The 16,290-nt window shown below is 40.5% G+C and overlaps 1 protein-coding gene across 2 annotated transcripts in view; it reads right to left on the reverse strand.

Annotated features, from left to right (window-relative positions):
• The window catches only part of TTC27 (tetratricopeptide repeat domain 27), a 185,983-nt gene that overhangs the window by 11,167 nt on the left and 158,526 nt on the right, over positions 1-16,290 (reverse strand). The window lies entirely within an intron of this gene.

A 16,290-nucleotide genomic window follows, 5' to 3' on the forward strand; every position in this document is an offset into this window, starting at 1 on the left:
TTCTCGCCAATAAAAATGGAGAGTGGCAGTGCACATGTTTGAGAGGAGAAAGGTCACAAAAGGGAGAGCAAGAAAGAGAGAGAACGAGATAGAAAGAGAGAGAGAGAGACAGAGAGAGAGTGTGTGTGTGTGTGTGTGTGTGTGTGTGTGTGTGTGTGAAGGGAACAGTAAAGGGTAAGGAAGTGGTGTGTCTGTGTGAATAGGAGCAGGGTAGGGTGAAGAACTATAGACAGACAGATACCAAAGCCGCCACATAATTCATATGCAGATGTCACAAGAAGAGAGTGGGACCCTGCACAGGTGTGCAAGCAACACAAATGTCTTCATAGTCTCTCTATCTGAATGTTATATGGCCAGATATATGTAGAAGAAAGTTCTGTAAGAAGAAACAGATAACAGAAGTCACTCATGGCCATGGCAGATATTACCTAAACAGATTCTTCTGGGTAAGAATCATATTACAGATAGAATCTTTTTTTTTTTAAGTGTATTTATTTGTTTATTTTGAGAGACAGAGCGTACATGAGCAGGGGAGGGGCAGAGACAGAGAGAGAGAGAGAGAGAGAGAGAGCATCCCAAGCAGACTCCATGCTGTCAGCACAGAACCCAGTGTGGGGCTTGAACCCAGGAACCATGAGAGCATGACCTGAACCAAAGTCAAGAGTCAGACACTCAACCGATTGAGCCACCCAGGAACCCCCAGATAGAATGTTAAGGAACGCACACTTAAGGGAAGATGAATAGAGGTCTATGCATGAGTGAGACTAAAAAGGAGTGTTCAGAAAAACAGGAGAAAGTGATGTTATGGAAACCAAGGAAGGAGGAAGTAACAAGGAGGGCACGTCTACAAAAGTTTAGGGCTGGAAGACTCCACTGGGTTTAGCAATAACAAGTGTTGGTGACTGTATCCAGACCAAAAGTCAGAAGAAGAAAGGCAGGAGACATTATGATTTCAGAAAAGAGACGTACAAAGAGAAAAATGTGAAAACCAAGACAATTATTAATAATATCATAAAAAACAAAAAGCAATAAAACAAACCACCATAGTACCTTGTAATATTTTAAATTTTATACGTAAAGTATAGAATGTTAATAGAAAATATTCACTTAACCAAAAAATTAAATGTAAATATATTAAGAAGATAAAAGAAGTAGTAGAGATGCTGATACAAGGGAGTTAAGACCTTGCTTACTATAATAGGAAATCAACAGATAATATCTAAATTTGGTTAATAAAAAGTAGCAGCATATACTTATATTATGAAATCTGGAAATGTGCAAATGGGAAAAGAAATACAGTATATACTAAATGCTATACATTCCTTTAGGGAGTGGGATCTTGAGGACTAGAAAGGGGTAGAGCAGGAAATTGCTACATTTTGTTTTAAGCCTTTTACTACTATTTAACTTGTGTACATGTTTGTGTTATCTTAATAAAATAAAATTTTAATTTAAAAACAGAAAAGGCAAGTATAAACATATTCAAAGATTGGAAAAGATGAAACAAAAAATGACGGCAACATGAATATTCATTTATTATATTTTACTTTCAATTTATGTCCTTGGCACAGGGGAGGGGGTGGTTAGTGACTGAAAGGGGGCTGGGACAGCTTTGGGAGAGCTGGCAATGATCTGACTCATGCTCCAGGGGCTGGGGACACAAGTGTGTTCCCTTCATGAAAATTCCTATGTTTACTTATGATCTGTATAGTTTTCTATATGTATACTCTACTTTAATAAAACATTAAATAAGAAGTTATTTCCTGTAATTAAGAAAGTCCCATGCACTAAAGGGAAAAAAGAGTTATTAAACTCCATTAACAAATGGAGTTAATTTATAATCTTAAAAAGTAGTCTTAGAGTGATAACAGAATTATTTTTTAAAAAACATTAATTTTATAATTTACTGTCTAATAGCACCATTTTCCTCAAACTAATTAGTGAGAAAAACTGCATTCTAGTTATACAGACTGACTACAAAAACAGTAACTTTTAACACATATTTAAATTCTTCTTTAGAAAGTAAATATGTGTAAAAAAGAAGAAGGAAAGGAAAGAAGTAAATATTTGTAACTTAAAAGAAGCAAAGGAGGAGGGGGCACCTGGGTGGCTCAGTTGGTTAAGTGTCTGACTCTTGATTTCAGCTCAGGTTATGATCTCACAGTTCATGGGTTTGAGTCCCACATGAGGCTCTGTGCTGACAGCATGGAGCCTGCTTGGGATTCTCTCTCTCCCTCTCTCTCTCTGCCCCTCTCCTGCTCACACACATATGCTCGCTCTCTCTTCTCCCTCATTCTCTCTCAAATAAGCTTAAAAAAGAAAAAAAAGCAGCAAAGGTTACTACAATAGAACTTCTCTGACTAAATGAATCACCAAACAATACAATTTGCTCTTGGGTAGTCTATGATGTTTACCAGCATTACAATCCTTTGCATAATCAAAAATGAAAAAAAAAAAAAGTTAAACAAGTAAATGTAACCTAAATAAAAATGTAACTGTTAGGAATAAATTAGTAGTAACTGGTTAAAACAATGAATTACTAAGTATGTAATAAGCGGCTGAAGAATAGAATATTGACGTTGAAGAATTTAGAGATGGAACAATTCTTGGGGAAACAGAATCCAAGATACGGCCACTTGAATGGGGTGCTCATATGGAGAAAACAAAAGGACAAAAAACTTTATGTCCAAAGTACTAGAAGTACCATCTACCTAAAATACCAAGTATTCAAGACCGGCTAGATCTAGAGTAAAGAGGAAGCATACAGAATCAGTTGCTAAAGTCTGCCAAAAGTAAGGGGGTACGACTACAACACTGGTGAACAGTGGTAATGAGGTCTGGCCTTCTACCTACTACATCACAGAATCGTTGTATCAAGGAGTAAACACACATGTAAACAGTTTCGAAACCGTAAAGCAATATAAGCCTATAAACGATTAGGATTATCAATGATCCTCAACTTCCTTACTACATCAGAAGTGGACAGCAAATCCCTCACAGTTAACTCACTCACCAGGTGCCCCTGACTTTCCTTATGCTTCAAAACAGACCTAAAGAAAAACGGAATCTATGACGTGGCATCGGCTCTCAGTACCTCCCCAGTGCCTCCGCTATGAGCATCACTACGTGGTAAGCACGTGACCAACCTGATCTCACTGGGGTCTCACAGCAATCCTAGGACACAGGCACTTTACTATCCCCACTTTACAAATACACTTAGGCAAGAGAGGCAAAATGTACTTTCTCTGCGTCCCCTAGCAAGTGAGGTGCAGAGAGGGGTCCTGAACACCAGTGACAGTTGACTCCTGAGCTTTGATGGAGAAGACTATGACAATGGTAGATAACAGTTACATATATAGATGTGAGAGGGACAGAGAAAGAATATGAGCATGTGTGAGAACCAGAGCCTCTACAAAGGTCCTCTTGTTATTTGCACTCTGCAGATGAAGAAACTGGAGCACAGAGAAGTCAAGTAACTTGTCCAAGGTCACACAGCTGGGGAAGGCGGCATTGGATGTGAACCCGTAGTCCAAGTCCTGGATCCTGCTGTCAAGCATTGGCTGTGTTAATTTACAAAGCACAGCTCCTTACTCCTCTGTTATTTCCTCCTTTCTAATAAGAAATAGTTTTACACCAGAAAAATTTATTCTTTATGAAATATGTATACTAGTAACTTTGATCATTTCATTATCATTTCCCCCAAATCTATTTATTTATTTATTTATTCATTCATTCATTCATTCATTCATTTATTGAGAGAGAGAGAGAGAGCGCGCATGAGTGAGGGAGGAGCAGAGAGAGGGAGACACAGAACTCGAAGCAGGCTCCAGGCTCTGAGCTGTCAGCACAGAGCCTGATGTGGGGCTTGAACCCACGAACCATGAGATCGTGACCTGAGCCGAAGTTGGACACTTAACTGACTGAGTCACCTAGGCACCCCTTCTTTGCCAAATCTTGAATCAACCAAAACCAAATAGGTTTTTGTAATTTTATTTTTTATTGTTTTTTTTTCTCAAGACATCAGAGCCAATAAAAAATAAAAAGGGAAAATAAAATTCCCAAATACAAGTATTACTAACATTGCAGTGAGTTTCTTCTAATTTTTTTGCTATGTGTAAATTTTTTAATACTATGTAAACTGTCTTCTCTTACCTGTTTCGCTTAACATTATGTCATAGTATTTTTTTGTTTTCATATAATCTTTAAAATAGATTAACAGATTCAAAATATTCCATTGGGTTGACAGACTGTAGTCTATTTAACAATTTCCCTGTAGTCAGATAAATACACTGCTTCCATGGCTGCCAGTGTTGTTTTTATTACTATAAGTAACACTTCAATGCCTATCTTTTGTGCCCAAAGTTTTTTTCCACACTGAAACTCTCCTTAGGTTAGAATTCCAGGAACAGGGGTGCCTGGCTAGCTCAGTCAGTGGAGCCTGTGATTCTGGATCTTGGGGTTGGGAGTTTGAGCCCAACATTGGGGGTAGAGATTACTGAAAAAAATAAAAAAAAATCTTTAAAAAAAGAAAAAATAAAAAAGAATTCCAGGAACAGAATTATGGAATCAAGGGAATAAACACTTTAAGAATCTGGAGGTAAGTGTGATACTTTCTAAAAGGGCTAAATCAAATTAGATGCCTATCAGTAGTACCTGAAAATGCATCATTTCACTGTGCATTACCAGCACTGGCTGTATTAATTACTTTTTAAATCTCTGATATTTTGTTCTGCTAAAGGTATATGCAGCTATTACAATGAATGCTATTTTTTTTATTATTAGTGAACTTAAATCTCTTTCCAAATGTTTGCTATGTAAACACAGTTCCTTTTTTTTTTAAATTTACATTCAAATTAGTTAGCATAGAGTGCAACAATGATTTCAGGAGTAGATTCCTTAGTGCCCCTTACCCATTTAGCCCATCCCCCCTCCCACAACCCCTCCAGCAACCCTCTGTCTGTTCTCCATAATTATGAGTCTCTTCTGTTTTGTCCCCCTCCCTGTTTTTATATTATTTTTGTTTCCCTTACCTTATGTTCATCTGTTTTGTCTCTTAAAGCCCTCTTATGAGTGAAGTCATAGGATTTTTGCCTTTCTCTGACTAATTTTACTTAGCATAATACCCTCCAGTTCCATCCACATAGTTGCAAATGGCAAGATTTCCTTCTTTTTGATTGCCGAGTAATACTTCATTGTGTGTGTGTGTGTGTGTGTGTGTGTGTGTGTGTGTGTGTGTGTATTCCACATCTTCTGTATCCATTCATCCATCGATGGACATTTGGGCTTTTTCCATACTTTGGCTATCGTTGATAGTGCTGCTATAAACATGGGGGTGCATGTGTCCCTTCGAAACAGCACACTTGTATCCTGTGGATAAATGCCTAGTAGTCCAATTGCTGGGTCATAGGGTAGTTCTATTTTTAGTTTTTTGAGGAACCTCCATACTGTTTTCCAGAGTGGTTGCACCAGCTTGCATTCCCAAAACATAGTTCCTTTTAAAGATATTTAAACATTTTCTTAATTTATGCTGAACTCATTTTTTTCCAATATGAAAACAGCTTTACTGTTGATCATTTTGGAAATTATATAGCCCACAAGCTAACCCATGACTAGCTCCTCTTTCTGAACCCCAAGTCCATATAGCGCTTGAGAAAGGAGAAAGCTGATGAATCTGAGGTGGAAACAACAAATACGTGAGAAAGCGTGGGAGACAGCAACTGGCTGGTCCCAGTATGGGGGAGAAGGGCAGCCAAGGGCAGAAGAGTGCCAGGCACCAACGTTCACAGGTGAGTGCTCTCCAAGCCAGCCCAGGGCAAGCCAGCGACCTGCAGGTACAGCAGGGCAGAGGGCCCGGCCAGTGGGAAGTGGAAAGCAACAGGCCCCAGCAGCCTGGCTGGCCCCACACTTTCTGAAGTTAGAGGGCTACTCAGGAACATGGGCACAAGGAGAAAGCAGCAACTGGCAGAGAAAAGGGAGGTTTCCCGAGGAGCCAGGCTACCTGGTGGTGGTGGGAGGGGGCGGTGGTGAGGTGTACCGAAGGGGTGAGACTCCCCCAAGACCCAGACTCTCAAGAAAGGGCACCCCTTAGGTCCTGGGCTTGCGTGAACCCCTCCCACCAGCATGCATTACCCGTGCAAAGCTGGCATCACCAGGAGAGTATGAGCCAACAGGAAAAAAATGAAGACATCTGAAAAGTGCAACCATAACGAAATAAAACGAAGAGCTTCCATGAGAAAGAATTAAAGGGTCATGTGGGAGAAAACTTTTTACCTTGTTTTCATTATATATATCGCCTTAGAAAGGGAAGAAGGAAAACCAAGGTGATGGTGAGACGCCAGGGGTAGTAGCATAAGTGGGGAAGAGAACAGGGTGAGGAATGGGCCTGGAGCGGCTGTCACAGAGAAGGGAAGTGTGGAGATGAGATGGAGAAGCCACAGCTAGTAAGGTAAGAATTGTAAAATTCTGGAAACCAAGCAAAGGACGCATTTCGAGGAGGGAGTGAGATCTGTGGCAGTAAACACTGCTGACAGGCTGAAGAACCTGAGGCCTGACAAGTGTCCCCAGGTAGTGTTAGGACGCACGGACCTGACAACAGCAGGGCTCAGTAGCCTGGGGGAGATAAAGCCTAACCTGCATGGGCTCCAAAGAGGCTGGCAGCAGGGAAGTGGGGCCATGTGGGAAGATGCTTCTCCCTAGCTAAGGAGCCAAAGAGAAACTGTGTGGGGAGCGGGGAGAAAGTGAGTGTGCTTGGAATGTGAATGTGTTGGCCGACATTGTGAACGTGCAAAAATTAGAGCAACAGATACATGCATTCAGTAGTATTTTCCCATTTGTAATGTAACACAACTTACAGAGGTGATGAGAAGACAGGGCCAACAAGACTTTTTATCTGAAAACGAATCCTAACAGTCTACCTCTTCACTAGATACTTTTAGTCTGTGTTTACTTTCTTGGGATTCTGGATACCCATGTGGATCTAACGAGACTTTGGAAGCCTCTTTCCAAAATATGCGCATGCCCACACACACGACTTTTTCACAGTGCTGCAGGTCATATCACGATCTCCTGAAGCTTAACAATGGATCCTTCTTAGAAATCCTAGTTTGTGTGTGTGTGAGAGAGAGCGAGAGAGAGAGAGAGAGAGACAGAGACAGAGAGAGAGAGAGAGAGAGAGAGAGAAACCAAGACTCTTAACTAGAGAGAACTGGCAGTTACCACAGGGGACATGGGTGGGGGGATGCGTGAAATAGGCAATGGGGTTCAAGGAGGGCACTTGATATGATGAGCACTGGGTGATGTAGGGAAGTGCTGAGTCACTATATTGTACGCCTGAAACTAACATAACACTGTGTATTAACTATACTAGACTTGGACAACTTAAAAATAAGAGAAATCCTATTTTTGTCCACCATGGCATGGGATTCCAGTCTTTTCTGTCAATATTGCATATGACTAAGAACTATTTGAAAAGCTTTATTAGTTTCCTATAGGGAGTTCCCTCCCTATCCTTACTATCTCTTTTGTCACTTCCAGATGTTCAGACAGCTGGCACTGTTTGCTAAAGGCAAGGCCTTCATATGATCAGTGTGGGCTCTCTGGCCTTCCCTTGCTGTGTGTCTGTGCACGGCACTTCTGCTATCACTACAGCTAACCAACGAGGTGTGTGTTGGGTGCACTCCCCTATCTTTCCCAAACTCAAAGGCACTGCTTTCTCTCTGAAAAGGAATGTTAACAGTCGGGGCAGGTCAGCTGTGGTAAATTTGCGTCCTCCCTGAATTCATGTCTAAACAGAACTTCACAATGGGACCTGATTTGGAAACAGGGTCTTTGCAGACATAATCAGTTATGATGAGGTTTTATCAGGGTTCGGGTTTAAAAAAAAAAAAAAAAAGAAGAGGTTATACCAGAGTAGGTGTGCCCTAAATCCAATGACCAGAGTTCTTTTAAGAAGAGGAGAGGACACACAGAAAAGGTGGTGCAGAGGTAAGTGAAGACGGAGAGACGGGAGCGATGCCACCACAATCCCAGGAGGCGCCAGGAGCCCCCAGCAGCCAGAGGAAGCACAGAAGGACTGTCCCCCACGGCCTTACGTGGAGCACGGCCTCGCCAACATCCTGATTTCACACTTCTAGCCTCCAGAACTGAATGGCGAGGATACATTTCTCTTGTTTGAAGACGCCAAGTTTGAGGTGGTTTGTTACAGTGGCCGCAGGCTACAAATCCAGCAGTCTTAAGTAGAAAGACCCAGATGACTCTGAGATCATTGAGACAGTGTCTCCCCAGCACACCCACCCAGTTTCTACTAGTCATCTTCCAGTTTCAGTTCAGGAGGCACTACACGAATGGCCACCCCTTCTAGGGACAGTGACCTCTAGCACCCCACTCAGATGGCGTTCTTTCCCCAGGTGTAGAAGCTTCAAGTACCAAATCTCTCGAACTTTTCCTCACTGGAGAATGGTGTTTGTGTCATGATCAAAAATAGTGTCTCCAACCCTATGCCTATAAAATATTTACCATAACTTCTTTTAGTGCCTTTATGGTTTTAACTTCTTTGATGATGATGGTGATGATGACGGCAGCTACACTTAATAACACCTGCGTGCGCCAAGCACCGTCCCAAACCCTTTACGTATATTAACTTACTCAATCCTCACAACAATCCCCCTCTCATGACAGTGGAACAGAAAGTGATTAACTCCCCCAAGGTCACACGGCCAGTGATTGGCGGAAGCAGGCTGCAGGCCCAGACGGTCTAAGGCCAGAATCTATGCTCTCATCTACAACATAATCCTGTTTCTCGAGGCATTTCAATCTAAATATTTTATCCATTTGAATTTATTTTGGTTTAAGCAGTGAAGCAGAGCTTTGGTTTGGGTCCCAAACGCTTGGCCAACCGTTCCAATACATATTGAAAATTCTATTTTTATCCCACAGATTTTAAAAATGTCATCTTTATCATGGACTAAATTCTCATACTTACTTGAGTCTGTTTCTGAATTCTCTGTTCTGTCACATTTCATTCCTGTGGCAGATGTTAACTCTTCATATAATAAGGGTATTATTAGCTTTTTATCTTTCCTATTTGTTACAAATATTCTGTCACATACTTTTAAAATGTAGTCATAAAAATTCAAGTTTTATTTTATTGCTTTAAAGTTCAGAAAATTTGGGAAGTATCCACTTCTATTCCTGATTTTCTTATGAGATGAAAAAATACTGTGCATACAGTTAGTCCATTTGTAATTCATCCGGTGTATCATAAAATAATCTATGTATATTGTTTAAGCCTGGATGCTTAGAGGGATTTCATTTTCATCAATATAAACAGCCCTGTAGCTCCTCACATCCTACCTAAACCGATGCCACACCACAGATGCCCCGCAATGACCTCTTAAGCCCTCGCCCACATCTCTCATCCATTTAGGTGATATGGAACTTTCATCTCATTCTCTCTCCTAGGCCTCTTTCTCACCTCCATCCTGGAACATGCCTAGGGGATGCAGCAAGCAGAGAATGAATTGGGGAGCCATCTCCAGTCCCTGAAGAAAGTTCCCGCTTCCTCACATGGAAGAACAGCGATTCCAATGTACATGCTGAAGAATCCCCACAAAGAGAAAAGCCTAACTATCCCTTTCTTCAACACTAGCCTTGGAGTCCTTGGCCAGGTCTCACCAAAACCTTGGCTGAGAGTACAAGGTGTTGGGCTTTTGAGTGCTGGAGGTCTTCAAAGCAGGAAGGAATGGGATTGCCTTCAGTCCAGGATGGCTCCAGGCCAGGAATGAAGCCATTTTCCACCTCCCAGCTTGGCTACCTCCCTGCTCCACTTGGGAGCTCTTTAAAGAACTTGCTCTGTTTCCTGGCCTGATAACCCTGACCCTTGGCTTCCCCAAGCCTCAGTTATCACAGTGAGGTAGGCAGTTTAATATTTGGTGGTGTGTTTTTTTTCCCCCCTTCTTCAGGAAAAAAAAAAAAAAAGTCTTAAGAGTGTGGAAAAGGCATGCACAGGCTTGAGGTTAAATAGCCCAGACTTTAAGCTTCAAGTCTTGGCTTTCCTACCACTTGTTAGTTATGAAACACCAGCCTTATTAGCTTACCTTACAGAGCCTCAGATACCTCAGCAAGCAAGGGGAGATAAAACCTGCTTTACAGATATAATTTGTACAAAATATATCCATTCCCTCCCCTCTTTTCTCTCAGGTAATACCTAGGCACCACTCGCTGCAGGATTTGTTTGGCTGGCCAGCTGCCCCACTGCACATCAACATCACCTCCCCCCTTCCCAAAGAAAACACCACACGGAAATCCACACAAAGAACATCAGTATACAAGAACACATAGTACATGATTCTCTGTATCTGACATTTAAGAAAAAGCAAAATTGAACCATGCTGCAGAAATCAGAAAGCAGTTGCCTGGCTTGGGGGGAAAGGGTGGTGGTACAATTGACTAGAAAGGGACATAAAAGGACATCTGTGGTGATGAAAATGTTCCACACCTGTTTTGGGTGGTGGTTATGTAAGAACATATAAATGATCCAAATGCATCAACTAACACCCAAGATCTGTAAATTTTAATATATGTAAATTATACCCCAATTTAAAAAAACTTTGTTCTGTATAGTTCACATACTCACTAATATAATGTGGAAATGTGTTTTTTAACATAAGACATCCCATAGACTTCAAGATATGACACAAAGGAGAAAAACAGGCATACCTAAATGTAATTCCTGTCTTTGGATCCTACTAGCTACATGACTGGTCAAGTTATGTAACTTCCCTGTGTTTCATATTCATCCACTGTAAAATGGGAAATATTTAGCATCCACCTCAAATATTGAGTGCCCTATAACAGATAACCCATGTTAAGTGCCAGAAACATAGCAAGCACTTAATATATGTTAATCCCTTCCTCTTTCATTTATAAATAGCAAGTGGGGTGTAATACTGCAATACTTAAATTCTTTTCCCAAAATGATTGGCCCAGTCATCAAAAAAGGAGGAGGAGGAAGAGAAGGAGAAAGAGGAGGAGAAAAAAGAAAAAAGAAAAAACTAATAAATCAACATTAGAATTTACCCTGAGGAAAGAAGTATGGCTATACACAAGGCTTTATCTACAAGGGTACTGATGGCATTATTTACAATAATAAATACCTGGAAAACTGAACAGAGACTAATTATGCAGGAATATGAAATTTTGCTTTATGGTAACTAAAAATATATATTCAAAATACATGAATATAAATATGTACTCTGATAGAAATGCATTCTTAAGTTTTACTAGTTTATGCATTAGTCAAAATTAGGGCACAGAGAGAAAAAGGAGAAAAGATACAGAAACAACTCCTTGATTTATTATAAGCAGTGAAAAATACAGAATAATTTGCAGCTAACTTACCCTGTGTCTGTATTAAAAGGAGTATAAATTTACACATGAACACACATATGCAACAGAAACAATTTAAATGACAAGTCACATTTACAAAGAAATAGAAAAAAATAAATTAAAAAAGTTTTAAAGCAAACTAAAATAGAATAAGGTCAAGTAGTGTCAAACATAAGAATATCAGAGTTTTTTTGAAAGACACCTGTTACCAAACTTGCAGAGTCAAAATAAGTAAAATTTTTTTGCCAAGATAAAAATATTCCAGACAATCTATCAATTGTCGTGGTCCACGCTGACTGGTTGTAATAAAGCATGATGACAGTCAGAAATATTCTATGAAGCTAAATATGACTGAGCCCATCACTAGCCATCAAAACTTTCCTTCCATGATGATTACATCACTACAGAGTGATTCTACCCACACCTGCCAGACAATGAACATTGCCAGCAGCACTCCAAGGCACTTCTAAGGAAAGCTATTAACAGGTCCTGACACATTATCTCACTGTGGCTATTTCTCCATTATAAAGTGCTACAGATGATAATCTGACCTGAGCAAGTTGCTCCTTATATCTAGATGTTATGTTCTCAAGAATATGGCTCCAAATCCAAATGTAAAAATTAAGCTAACAGCCTTAAGATCTGACATCTTCAAAAATGTTATTCAAAGTGCTTTCTTTAGGGGTAGCTGGGTGGCTCAGTTTGTTAAGCGTCTGAATCTTGATTTCGGCTCACGTCATGATCTCATGGTCACGGGAATCGAACCCTGCATCAGACTTCGCGCTGAGAGAGTAGAGCCTGCTTGGGAGTCTCTCTCTCCCTCAATCTCTCTGCCCCTCTCCCGCCCAAGTGTGCACAAGCACATGCTCTCTCTAAATTAAATAAACATTAAAAAAAATAAGAATAAAAACTCAAAGCGCTTTGTTTACGAGCAATATTTCTCACAATATGCATGGTTCTTGGTGCTCCTGTGTGTGGCAGTGGGGCTACAGGAGGGAAGTCTCAGGCAGCCCAAAGCTGCCATTAATTGTTTCTAAAAACACTGAACTTTTATAGAAACTAATTTCAAACTCATTGAAATATTCATATACAGATGAAATACTACTGTACATTAGGAGTTGTGTTTCATATTCTGAATTTGAGGAACAAAGGAAGAATTAGAGGAAAAGAGATAAAATATCAGCTGGCCTCAAATTATTTAAAACTTACTTTAATTCCAGTGTGATTAACATACAGTGTTACACAGTTTCAGGTGTACAATACAATGATTCAACAGCCTCATATGTTACAGTGCTCATCACGGATAAGTGTGCTCTTAATCCCCTTCCTCTATTTCACCCATCCTCCCACCCACCTCACCTCTCCTAACCATTGGTTCGTTCTCTATAGGTAAGAGTGTTTTTTTATTTGTCTCTCTTTTTTCCCTTTGTTCAGTTGTTTTGTGAACAATGAGTGAAATCATACGGTGTTTGTCTTTCTGTGACTGGCTTGTTTCACTTAGCATAATACATTCTAGCTCTATCCATGTTGCTGCAAATGGCAAGATTTCATTCTTTTTATGGCTGAGTAGTACTCCATTCTATATATATACACCACATCTTCCTTACCCATTCATCTATTGATGGACACTTGGGTTGCTTCCATAATTTAGCTGTTGTAAATAAAGTTGCAATAAACATTGCTGCATGTATCCATTCAAATCAGCATTTTCGTATTCCTAGGGTAAATACCTGGTAGTGTGATAACTGGATCGTAGGCTAGTTCTTTTTTAAACTTTTTTTTTTATGTTTATTTATTTTTAAGAGAGAGAGACAGAGTGCGAGCAGGGGAGGGTCAAAGAAAGGGGGAGACACAGAATCGGACGCAGGCTCCAAGCTCTGAGCTGTCAGCACACAGCCCAGCACGGGGCTCAAACCCACGAACCGCGAGATCGTGCCCTGGGCTGAAGTCAGACGCTTAACCGACTGAGCCACCCAGGCGCCCCTCTTTTTTTAAACTTTTTTGAAGAACCTCCATACTGTTTTCCACAGTGGCTGCACCAGTTTGCATTCCCACCAACAGTGCACGAGGGGTCCTTTTTCTCCATATCCTTGCCTTGTTGTTTAGCTGGCCATAAATTTAAACTAAATGCTAATAATTTTCTCCAGAAAGCCAAAAGATTTTCACTTAAATTCAGGATTAGAATATTTTAAATGAAAATCAGAACATGATTTTTCCATGGGTACAAATTCCTAATAATTAGATTTGCTGGAAGGAGTGAAAAGCTCCACGATCACCAAAATATGTTTGAAAAATCTAAGATAAAAGTTCAATCAAAGCATCTCACGGGTGCCTGGGTGGCTCCATCAGTTAAGTGGCTGACTTTGGCTCAGGTCATGATCTCATGGTTCATGAGTTCGAGCCCTGCGTCAGGCTCTGTGCTGACAGCTCAGAGCCTGGAACCTGCTGCAGATTCTGTGTTTCCCTCTCTCTCTGCCCCTCCCCTGCTCACACTCTATCTTGATCTGTCTCTCCAAAATAAATAAAAATTAAAAAAAAAATTTTTTTAAAGCATCTCAATTTGTGTCAGGAAAAGTTTCAGGTTTTTTTTTTTTTAAGACTTTTTTTTCCTTTTCTGAAAAATGCTCAAAATGTATCTCTACGCATTCAGAATTGAGGCTAGTTAACTTGAAGGGGAAAAAAAAGTAATCCTTTGTTATACATTAAGCTTTGTTTCTTCTTTAATTCTTCAGTAAAAACTTAAGAAGAATACATTTTTACTTCAAAATGAATGGTATTGACTGAGAATTGCCCAGAATTCCCCAGAATAAAAAACTATTATGTGAGTCTCTTTATTCTTTCTTACAGGAGGTTCCCGAAAGATTTATGAGCGTGTATTCTTACAATTCCAATGAACTGGATTCAGTATACAACAAGCCAAATCAACGACTGAAAGGTTTATCTTCAGAATCGACTAAACTCAGATTATTTTTGCCAGTTTTCTCCTTGGTATTTGCTACTGTGACTACCAGTATATTATTCTAAATGTCACCTCTCTCCCCACACTGTTACCCATACTCAAATACAGCAGTATTACTCTAGACATGTGCAAGAATTTTTTCCCTCCCAAGAGAGAAGAGAGAAGGACACTCCTAGGCTAGGAGTCGTAGAGGAACCGTAGGGACAGAAGAAAAACTTAAGTAAGATTCTCCAGCACGTTTCCGGCTAATTTAATTGCAGGAGACTGGAATGATCAAGGCTGAACCTACTTTACTCTACATCATCATCTTCAGTAAAGCAACTGTTTCATTTTTGTCTTGCCTTTCTTTCAGAATACCAGCCTGCCAGGGACGGGAGAGCTAGACAATCTGGCATACTGATACACCTAAGTCAACAAAAATCAGCAATATCCTGGTGACTCGATAACTCTTTATGAGATGGAAGTAACAGCTTTTGAGAACAATTTTTGAATAGTAATTTTGCTTGATTACCATTAGTTCCCTTAAAACAAGGGGGAAGACACATACGTATGTTGCAGAGTCCAACACACAAAACTACCCCGTAAGGCTGTGCTGAGAACTGAGTTAATCCATGTCAAGTGCTTCGAAGGGTGTCTGACAATAAGCCCCCAATAAAAGTTAGTTATTATTCCTCTACCATGTCCCACTTTGACCTGCTTTATGTGCCTTGGGAAGCACAGGAAAATAAGTGAGAGATAAAAGAGAAAAGTACCCCTCACTTCGATGCTTAGGTACCATAACCCACCCAAGTCCATCTCTCACAGAAGAAGACCGGCCTAGACCTAGCCAGTTGGGCTCGTTACGTAAAACCAACTCCAAGGGTGCCGAGCATAGACAAGTGATCAGGATTTTCTCGGGAAAATCCAAAAAGCCAGTCTGGTAAGTCAATTACTACAATCCTTAGCAGATATGAAGGATTGCCATGAGTAAAATATGGATTTGGAAGGGAAATCCCACTTGCATCCAAAAGAAAAGCAGATCAGTTAGAAGTTGGAGGCACGTGATGGAAGATTAATGGCATCGGACTGGCCAAGGAGCCAATTCTAAGACAATTCAGGGAGACGTGACGTCTCCAGCAGGAACAGCAGCAGGACAGGAGAGCAGGCTGACAACCGGAGAAGCAACCCTTCTAGTCCAGGCAGGAGCGGGGCTTCACGCTCCTTTCCAACCCATGGTGGTTTATCCCGCCGAGCCCACGGGACTGCTCTACAGGCCCTTCCTGCTCTGACAGTGTGTAATTCTAAAGAATGCTGGAATTGAGCCAGCGGTGGTGTCTCAAGGAGGAGTGTTGGATTTGAATGTTTGATGCACGTTTTTTAATGTGAAAGAAAAAACACACAGAATTTATTTCAAGTATAAATTGGAATGAAATACCAATGTAAATTATTTACCTTCTCCCTGAGATTTTAGGAACAGCTTACACAATGCTTTCTAGTGAAGAAAGATCTTTGAAAAAATTACAGTTGAAGTAAACCAGAGATAAGTACTTTGGAATCTCTGCCCCATCCCAGTGGTTTGGTGACATATCGAGATCTGTTCACAGCCTCATCCGTGCCCTTTATCAACAGGCTAAGTGTAGAAGAAAAAGAGCTGCCTCAACAGAGAATGTCAGCTCTGTCAACAGGACACATATTAGGCTGCCAGGAAACCATGCAAACAGATTTGCTAGGGCTCCATTCCACTCCAGGATGGAACATTCTGCCATGCCTCCATTCACATTTCAGTTGATCCATAAAATTCAAGTCCCTTCCTTCTATAATGGAAGGTCAGTGTACAATATTTAGCAAGGACAAAAAAAAGTGTAAGAAGAAGAAAACTATTTCAAAGGGGTTGACATACATCCTGGAAGTAGGTATGTTTCTACTCAAAGCCAAAAGACCTTTCAAGTGAACGGCCTAGAACCTGA

Source organism: Lynx canadensis, chromosome A3 (genome assembly GCF_007474595.2).
Source record: "Lynx canadensis isolate LIC74 chromosome A3, mLynCan4.pri.v2, whole genome shotgun sequence".
NCBI lineage: Eukaryota > Metazoa > Chordata > Mammalia > Carnivora > Felidae > Lynx > Lynx canadensis.